General features: G+C 38.9%; 2 pseudogenes; both read right to left on the reverse strand.

The window, feature by feature from the left end:
* Positions 1-4,232: 4,232 nt before the first annotated feature.
* LOC127148939 (60S ribosomal protein L5, mitochondrial-like) lies at positions 4,233-5,924 on the reverse strand (annotated as a pseudogene).
* A 1,306-nt stretch (positions 5,925-7,230) lies between these two features.
* On the reverse strand, positions 7,231-7,926 carry LOC127148940 (ATP synthase subunit alpha, mitochondrial-like; annotated as a pseudogene).
* Positions 7,927-10,271: the final 2,345 nt, after the last annotated feature.

A 10,271-nucleotide genomic window follows, 5' to 3' on the forward strand; every position in this document is an offset into this window, starting at 1 on the left:
CAATTTTTATAAATTCAAAAGAAAGAAATCAGAGCCCACTTCATCAAAGAAAAAAAGAAGAATGGGAAGGGTCCCCTGGTTGGTTTAGTTCCTTTAGTGCCTTTGGTGAACAATGTGTCATCTTCTACCTAAAGAGTCTTCCCTTCTTTAAGAAACTATAGTATAGCTTGGGTCGCAGGGTCCTTGGCCAGGCAAGCCTTGATAATTTCAAGAAGAGTGCTGGCTTCTAGCTTTTAAATGGGCAAAGATGCACTAGGCTGCATGTGGTTCACTCATCCGACAAAGGGCTAAAGCTGCTTGATTGGATTTATCTGACCTGTCTTCTTCAAATCAAATTTGGCTAAGCATTCTTGCCAACAAGCTTGTTTAGAGGTCAATTTGGGTTGACTGAAAAAGTGGCATATCTTTCTATTGTCCGTCTTGACTACGAACTAGGATCTCAAGAAATGTTGCCTACAGGCTGTCAGACAGTGTACCACTACAAGCATTTCTTTCTCTCCAGCTTCTCCTCTTTACATCCTTTAGTATCCTGCTCTCAGAGGCAATGGGATGGCCATCTTGGAGAACTAAGGTAAAATCTGTGCATCGATTTCCACTTGCTTTGCTTCATCGGTAATTTCGAGAATCAACCCTTCCATCATAGCCTTCTTCAGATCCCCTAAGGCAGCCTGAGATTATGGGGTCCATTCCCCCTCATGGTCTCTTTTCAACAACTCCGTTAAGGGCCCTATTCTTGAAGAGAATCCCTGAAGGAGGGTAGGCTTTCTTCCAAATAAATAGTAGGTTCTACGAGGAAAGAAGGAAAATCCTTTACTACAGGCGGCACTCTTCAATCACATAGGGTAGTCATTTTGCTCTCTTTCATGCCGATTCGGCCACACTCGATCATGTGACCGAGGAAGTGAATGCCTTTCCGAGCAAAGGCACATCTCTCTCTTTACATACAGTCAACCTCAATTTCCTAAATACTAACAGAACATAAGGTTGATGCTCTTCTAGCCTCATACTCTAAACCACTATCTCGTCTAGATATATACACTAGGATCAACTTGTCAAGGTATGCATGGAAAACCTGATTCTGAAAGGTAGAAAAAGTAGCTAGAGCATTGGTAAGGTTGAAAGGCATTAGACTCGGAATGAAAAGGCATAATATTGTCTAACACAATGGTTCATCTTTTAAAGCAATTCGCACTTGATAATCAAGGCTCTGAAAAAAGATCCAATTTCGAGAAATACTTGGCGCCATGGAGGCAGTCAAAGAATTATGTGATAATAGGGAGAGGTCTTTCTCTCTGTGAATTTATTCAGCGCTCGGTAGTCGATACATAAGCGGAGACTACCATATTTCTTCTGAATCAAGAAGAATTATGCGTGCGAAGACCTTTTGCAGGTCTAATAAACCCAGTGTCCAAGAACTCTACGAATTCTTCCAATTCTGTCGGCCCCGTGTGATACGCATTCTTTGCATGGGGTATCGCCTGGGGTAGAAGTTTTATCTCATGATCTATCCCCCTGAGTGAAGGAAGAGTCTTAGGCAAACTCTCTGCCATTACGTCTTAGCATTCATCTAAGACATACTGGACTGCCTCCATTACTAGCTCTTTTGGACTTTCCTCATCAACCACTGGGATAACCATGAATGAACGTGGGCTCTTCGCGAGCTAGCCCTTTCTTCACCTGTTGAAGTTTCATCCCTGGACTACGGTGGGACTAGATCCTGTGACTATCAAAGATTTGGACAAGGGAATAAGGATGACCTTATGTTCAATAAGGAATTCCATCCCCAAATCGTCCATCCTCACAATAAAAAAATTCGTCTGTCCATTCCACGATCCCTAATTTGAACCTCATTTATCTTACAATCCCAAAAATGGGTAAGGCGACTAAGTTTACTCCTTTCATTTTATCTGGGTCTTTGTCCCAATTCTTAGACATTGGGCCTCTGTCTCAGCAATGAAATTAGGGGTGGGAATCGACTCGACCTCTTTTGGCCTCTTTCTAATTCACCCATGCATCTACATACACGAGACCTTGTTCCACCACTTCTATTAATCTAAGGGCTCTTAATAAGGGATAAGTACTCCACTTTCAAATTCTGAGATAATTTTTTGATCTATATCATTTTGAGTCAAGTTATTTCATAATTCACTTTTGAACAGTCATTTTGCTTTGCGCCTCCCATAGAAGGAGTCATGAAATGGAATATGAACCTGTCCGGAGGACCCATGAAATGGAATATAAACCTCTGGATAGGTCAAAACATTAGATATTTTAAGAAGAATTTTTTTACTTTGAAATCAAGGCTCGATGGCATGAAGCTCTAAGAAAAAAGCCTAGACTGGAAAGGTGCGAAGCAGCTCGACTAAGAAGGCACAAAGAATTTATGAAAGAGAGAAAAGGAACTTTTGATTTTCATATGAAACTTCAAACAGAGACTCCCAGAATAAAGATAGACTTGACCTTGAAGTGCTTTCCCTTTCTCTTCTTATTGCTTGATTTCTGAATTCATCCGCATAGTGCTTTCCTTGTTCATTGATAGTAGGTTCTAGTTCTTGAGTTTCTTCTTTCTCCTCTCTCCCTACTCTCGTCTTTTTCCTACTACGTGGGCATCGACTTCTTCATTGATTTTCTTCTTTTTTTTCAGTTGAGCCCTTACCGCTCCATGGGTTTTGGGAGTAGTCTGATCCTCAATATTCTTTGAGCCTCTTGACCTTTGCCTTTCAATTCTTCCTCTCTTTATTCAATGATCTTTGAGCCTCTTTCTCTAATATTCACACCTCGAAACTGCTACGTGGGATTCTTTGAGCCTCTTTTACCGTCTGTGACTTTGTTATAGGGTTTCTACCATGTTCACAATGTTGAATAGCAGCTTCGATTTTGCAACATCTCTTACTCAACGATGACAGATGAGGCTTAAGGTTACACAACCACTGACTATAACTTCTCTTCGTGCTTGAGGTGCTTCGATCTGGTCTGACCTTTCTTCCTCAGACTCTTCCTCTAAATCTAAATCTTCAGATCATGAAAGAGAGACGAATTAGTCTTGAACTCCGACCCTCGCACTTTATTTAGCTCGACCCAATTATGCCTAGCCTCTCATTTCCATCCAAAGAAACTCTTCTTCATTGAATTGACTTCCAAAATGAACGAAACGTGAAGAACTGATCCAAAAACAAATAAGAAGAAGAGGTGAAAGAAGTGAAAGTTGTCAAGGTAAAGAAAGCCTTCAATAACGGAAGCGAGGAGGGCTCAACTGAAAGGAGAGGAGACGTGAAAGTTAGGATCTTGAATGCTAGCATGTACACCAAATTCATATCCTTACTTCACTTCTTGAATTACTACTAATAATGCCTTACATCCTTACATCCGCGACATTTCAGACTTCTGGCACTACGAAGATCTTTCAATCTTAAAGGAAGCTCATATGGTAGATTTCAAAGTCTCTGGTTGAATTGAAAATGTCTGATGACTCATTCATGGAACAGGTTCGTATGTCCTTATCAATGAGCTAAAAAAGAAAAGGTTCATATTCCACTTCATGATTTCTTCGGAGGTCTCGACTGAATTAATGAATAAAGGCTAAAAGAAAAAGCTTAAAGAATGATCAAAGGACTTCAGACCACTAGACGATCATTGAATAAAGTGAAAATTTTAAGGAGAAAAGATGGAATTTTCTTACTTAAGCACCTAGCATCTCATTACAATACAAGCTAAAACTACTAATCAGTCATAGGAGATAGCAGTCTATAAAGAGAATAAGATGAGAATAAGATCTTATTCTGCTTTCTAGACTCATTTCATTTTTTCCCAAGCAAACTGAGCTCACTAGCTTGATGCCCATCCTTTGCTTTTATTGAGGGATTTGACCCTCAAAATAGTACTTATGACTAAGTTGGGACAATAACCTATAGAAATGATTGATTTAAGGATAAGGCATTAGCATACTGACTCGCCTTCTTCCTTCTTAGTCCAATCTTGAATGGAACTTTGTTTGAGGACTCCTAGATAGGAAATGAATTAAATAAGTAAGCTCTTCTTTCATTTCTTTTGGTTACTAGTGCTTAGGCCCTTGTTCATCTTAACTCCTACAGAGCCTCCGAATGATCAAAGAATTTATGAAAAAAAAAAAAAAGAAATCCAAGAAATCTAAGCTGGTGTATTGATTTTGTTTGGAATCCAAGAAATCTAGTGTGTGCGAGTTCTTTATTTCAAGAAGAAGTTGGATTTCAGCTTCAATCTTTTCTTTTTTTCAAATTCAATTTTTTTTTCAAAAAGCCACTCCACGGTGATAAAGTCTCATCTTGTGTCTTGATCAAAGTGACAATAGTCACATTTAACCCTAAAGTCTTAGAGAAGATCTCAAAATGATTTGCCAGTTTCGGGAAGAATTTAAAAAATTCCATTTCCATCGAGAATTGAATGGAGCTTTTATATATTTCGGCCAGAGAATTTAAGAAAGACATTACTATTCCTATAATGATTTTGAAGAAAAAAATTGGACATTTCATGCCTTCGGAGAGTGCTTTCTCGTGCTAGGTCACTGACATATCCTTTGTCTTTATTGGACTTCAAGAATGGATTGGATTGAAAGGACTTTCCTGTCGAACCCCTTTTCTGTATCAATTTCTGACTGCGTAGAATCTCCATAGCCAATTTTCCATTTTTCTTCTGAAATCATAGGGTTCCTTTGACACAACTTTTATTGAAGATGATCCAGGAACTTCCATAACAATGGTGTGATTCTATTTTAGCAACGGATTCTGATGTAATATATCTTCGTAATGAAACTGGAGTTATTGGCTCGTACCAATTCCTAAAGGGAAAGAGGGTCCCAAGCTTATATACCTCCAGGCAGGGAGGTCTAGAATTCCATAGCAATGAATGACCCCATATAAGGCCAATTCTGGAAGACAGATAAGGGGATTGAGTACAAAGATGCAATGAAACTGGATGTGAATCGGGTACTCACCTTAATTATGAGAGGCTAAACATTCCTCTTGCCCAAAATGACCAGAATGAATGCATCTTGCTTTCTCTGAACAGGGCTCAAGAGAGAACATTCTTTCTTGGTGGAAGAAAAAAAGACCTTTGGGTTTGATGGAGAAGTGGCTATGAAAATGTTTGAGAAGGCCAATGGAATTGCAAAATCCCTTTGACTATAGTATAGTCAATGCCCACGGAGCGGGTTAGTGGAATTCAGAGGTTCGACAAGAAACTAAAAGAAGCTGAGAACCAATTAAAAAAACCTATCCATATCCATTAAGGCAGATGAATGAAGAAAAAAGGTGAATATGGAGGAAATTAAGCTACGTGACTCATTCATGATACAGGTTAATATGTCCTTATCAATGAGACACTTAAAGAATTTGAGAACTTCTCTCCTTTCTTTTTTGAAAATATGTGCTATTCTGAATGAAACAAATAGTAACTAAAGAAAATGAGCCCAAGGATTGAAATGAAATGCAGTCATCAGTCATATGTCAACGCCTTTCTCCATGAAATTTGATCTCCGTCGTCTTATATTGAATCGAAGCCCCCAGCCAAAGTAAGCACTTTTTACTTGTATAGCTTTAAGGAACAGAGATCTAGCAAGGCATTCTAGGCATAGTGGTATTGGATGCATCGTTCGGTTGTGTCAAGTCAAATCATCTCCCTTTTTTCCGTTGCAGAAAAGAGATCCCTTCCCCCCACTTTTGAAAATGATGAATATTCAGTCTGTTGGTCTACATGTACTATGGATCCTCTAACTCCCAATCGACTTGCCCTCCCAATCTCGCTGGTCTTGCTTGTAGGTCGTGATATGTCTCAAGATGGTCGTCTCTTGTACCCCTGCCCGTGAGGAATCCACTCCTAGGTTCTCGCTCTGTTGCGTCTAGCCCGTCCTCCAGGCACCTTTGGAAGGTAGGGAGTGTGACAACGTACATGCTTCCCTTTATTCCATCAGTTTCAGAGTTTGGTGGCCTAAAATTAACTTGGCTTCACCAAAAGGTCTCATCTCGTTAAGTCTGGCTCGTGAAACGTCCCTCCCGCAGTAAGGTTCGAAACCTCGTCTTATGACAAGCTATCTTTCCCCTCTTCATTCTCAAGTCAAAGGCCAGTTCTCACGTACTAATCCCTACAGGTGCCCATAGTAGGTCGGCCGCCCTACCTAAACCAATTATCATATCAATTCCTAAGCCCCATTGCTTGAAAGGCTCGGCTTCAAAACCATACATGGAGCTTCCACCTCATACGGCTCCTCTAGGAATGGAGGTAGGCCAAGCCCAGGCTTGTGCGGTTAAGGTTGTTGTACTACACTCGAAACAAAAAAGAAGGAAGAATCGCAATAATGATTTGATTTGGAACCCCCAACGAGAAAAGTAACATTTTTGGGGAATAACTGATCCTATGCAAACAAGAATGGGAACAAAACCTCGCCCTCGCCTTCCCTTCTTTCAATTTCAAAAGAAATGGACAATGCACAATGGACTTGTAATTAATCTAAAAAATCGCGCCAGAGAGAAGCCCTCAAGATCTCCAAAACGTAATAGGACTGATGTCAATGTTTGTGGAGATCTTTTAGGAAATCGAGTAGAAAAGAAATTTCATCCTTGTCTCATTCTTGTACGTTTAACTTATCCTTAAAAGAGTCCAGTTCCTTACGGTACTCTCCAAGTAATAGACAAAGCTACTTTTGGGATCACAAGTTGCATTCTGGACGAGGTCGACCTTGTTCTCTATAATTTTTAGAAATATTGAATAACAGAAGTGTTTGAGTTCTCAAATCTCCAAATATCATTTGGAGAACTCTATGAACCCATCGTAGTCATTTTGGGTTTTAAAAGAATTCATAGGTTGTTTTAAATATTCCCCCAAGAAGAGCCCTGACTCCTTTCCCAGGAGTAAAATACAATTCTCCCTCTCTAATCTTTAGATTCGATTAAAAAGGGAGGTTTCCTCTACCGTATTTAGAGTCACGGGCCAAGGTTCCAAGAGGACTTGGAGGACGAAGGAATCCTCCGAAGAAGAAGATGGATTCTCTCATAAAGTTGGCGCAAATAGTAGAAAAAAAAGTATGAAATTGAAAACGTAGAAAGTAGAGGAAGATTAAGGTCAAAAAGAGAAGGCTTAAATAAAGGATCCAAAAAATGATTTTTCCTCTTTTGAGTTTTTGAAAATATCCTTTTCTAATATTCAGAAATAGGATCATACTCAAAATAATGAAAAAGAGGGGTATGAGAACTACCCAACCTATGCCTCCTTTGATTTGTTCTCTGCCTTCTGCTTCGATAGAAAAAAACTGATAATAAAAGGAAGAATCCAAACAAGAAAGAAACAGAGGTTCGAAGTAAAGCATTTGAATTGAGTGGAGTTCATTTTGTTTTGGTTTAATATGGTATTGATAGCTATAACAGTTTTTCCAGTTTTTCGATCCCAGATTATCAGTTCTCATTAGCCCCAGCCTATAGGAACCAGGCTATCCATCGCTTTTAGACCTGTTTGCATAGACTCGTGCATGGATTTACGTTTAATAATCCCAGGGGCTTTCACGTCGATAAGTCTTTGCTCGTGATCACTGAGAGCCCCTCTTCAATCAAAGGATGCTCCCAAGGCATCAACCACATGCTCGAGCATAGCCTTTCCCACTGGAACATCCATAATCAATCCAATGCGCTTGACAAGATCTCCTTCTTTAATAGTTGTATCACTACCAAAGACAACAATCCCTACATTCTCATTCTCAAGATTTAAAGCTATTCCTTTGACACTGCTGGCAAATTTCACCATTTCCCCAGCTTGAATCTCCTTCAATCCATAAACTCGGGCAATTCCATCTCCTACAGATAGGACTCGACCCATCTCATCCACTTTCAAAGACGTTTTAAAGTTCATAATTCTACCTTCTAAGAAAGTTGTTAGTTTTGCTGCTCCAAGACAGAATTCCATTCAAGAAAAGGGGCGTCCATTGAGAAATGCCACAGGCTCACAGATATGAGTCATATAAAAACAAGAGAAGCCAATGCGACTTCATCAACCCCCAACCTATCCTTCTAAACTTGTTTCTTACTGACTGAAAGGTACGAAGCAGCTCGACTAAGTGATGGAATGAATGTCCTAAAACTCGTAGTTTGTAATCATATTCTTTTTCAATAAAGTTGTTATTGAGAATTTGAAAACTATTTTCTTAAATTTAATAAACATAGATCCCAAGACTATTTTTAAGTAAACTTGAACTTTATGTAGAGACATAAACATGGATTAAGTTCGAGTAAATAGTCTAAATAGTCTAAAGTATATGATTAAAGGTTGGGCGCTTTATTCAAAAATACTATCGATGCGGCCCACTTTGTAAATAATATAAACGATGTAATCCTGATCGTTCATGTAGAAACATGAAAGATGGGGCATCCTATGTAAAAGGTTTACATAAGACAGAACCATGAAATAGTCACTTTTACGTAATAACATCGTTTACTATTTAAAACTGAACATCTCGTTTATTAATGACCTAGGTAACTTAATCTTAATCTTGAGCTAACTGTGAACTCCTGTTTACACGAGATTATCCTTAGATCTGTATAGGTGAAGGAAACTCATCAGCGTTGGCCCAATAAGCCTCCTATTTTAGGGATAAGATTAGGTGAATAGTTGGGAACATAGGGTGCAAGACAAAATTCACTCCTACCCGCTTTAAGGTTAGTAGATAGGTTGCTCCCTTAAGAACTGAATCCAAGTTTTGAACATAGGGGCCCCAACCTCTCATTGGCCTGAGAGGGATTCGGTTTATAGGTTGGACCTTAAACCAAAAGTTCAATGGTGGATCAGTAGGACTTAAGGAACAAGATGTAGTCTTATGAGTAAAAACGGTATTTTGACCCAACCGAGGTTACGAACAACCTGTGAAGGATTAACTTACTGATTATGGTTATATCAGATAGATAGAAATATATCTACAGTGAGAGGAGTGCAGCTACGAGACTTTAGTGGAATGACTCGTTAGTTAACGAATGTTGATTAGCTTGGTCTAAAAGGGTTTAGCCAGTTAATCTCGAATCGTTGGAGCCCATGATCTATAGGTTCATTAGGTTCCCATGCTAGCTCATACGGAAGAAACTTAGAACAACATGTTGGAATGATTCGAATTGTTTGAATTAGGTAAGGAGAGAAAAACCGAGGAATATATATGTGATATAATCGTCGGTTATAAGACTTTATATTCAAGTGTGATTTGAATATCAAGAAAATGAATGTGGATTCATACTCGGGAGGTCGAGATTAGTCAAAATGGACAAAATGGTAAAAAGTCAAAATGTTGACTTTTGACTTTGACTAAAATGGTCAAATGACCATTTTTCCCTTGACTAAAATTAATGGGAATATACAAAAATCTCACTAAATGGAATGGTGAGTAATTCCACTAAATGTTAGTGGAATACAAAGTTTTGAAAAATTAGCTAACTAATTACATGCAATTATGCATGTAATTAGGTTATAAATAGTTCATTTTCTTCAAACGGTAAAAGAATGGTTTTTTGGCTAATTTTATCAAAAACTTCATTTCATATCTCTCTCTAAAATTCCTTTATTCGACGGGTACCACAATCTGAATTCTGGTGGTGGTTTCGGATGGTGGTCGTGAGAAGATTTAGAGCATCAGGGAGCTTCTAAGGTAAAGAATTTCTTTTAACCCTAATCGTTGTAATTAGGGTTTTCTTAAGCATGTTAATTACTAAAGTGTTTAGTTGCATATAGAGTATTTTTTTTATCTTGTTTCCGCTGCGTTTGTATGTTTTCAGCACTAAGAAGGAGAGGTGAGGTGCAAAGAATTTATGGAAAGGAGGCAGAGGTTCATCTACAGCAAGAGCGATGACTTCCACTGCCTCGGGGGATTCCTTTTGGCTAGGTGACTCTATGGCTTCTGCCTGAAAGAGACTTTTCTTGATTCTTTTCCTCTCATTATTGCCCCCCTAAGATCTATCAATCTAGGATTTCCTTTTCTTTGAGTAGATTAAGAGTCCGTAGGAGGTAGAAGTAGTTTAATTAGACCGCACTATGCGGAAACCTGCTTCCTTTTCTTTCTTCCAACTAGTAAGTTTTAAGCTAGGCTTTCCTCCAACAACATCGATCAGTCTATGCTTTTTTCTTTTGCTAGGCTTTTTTTTTACTCAAGTTCCTTGCCCTAGGTTAGAGCGTCATCTCGTACTCCTCCTTTTGCATCAGATTTATTGCCTTGCTTCTTAGCCTCCTTTTTCTTTGCACGTGGATCAAGTATTTGAGACTAAGAAAGATGA

This window comes from Cucumis melo, chromosome 4 (genome assembly GCF_025177605.1).
Source record: "Cucumis melo cultivar AY chromosome 4, USDA_Cmelo_AY_1.0, whole genome shotgun sequence".
NCBI lineage: Eukaryota > Viridiplantae > Streptophyta > Magnoliopsida > Cucurbitales > Cucurbitaceae > Cucumis > Cucumis melo.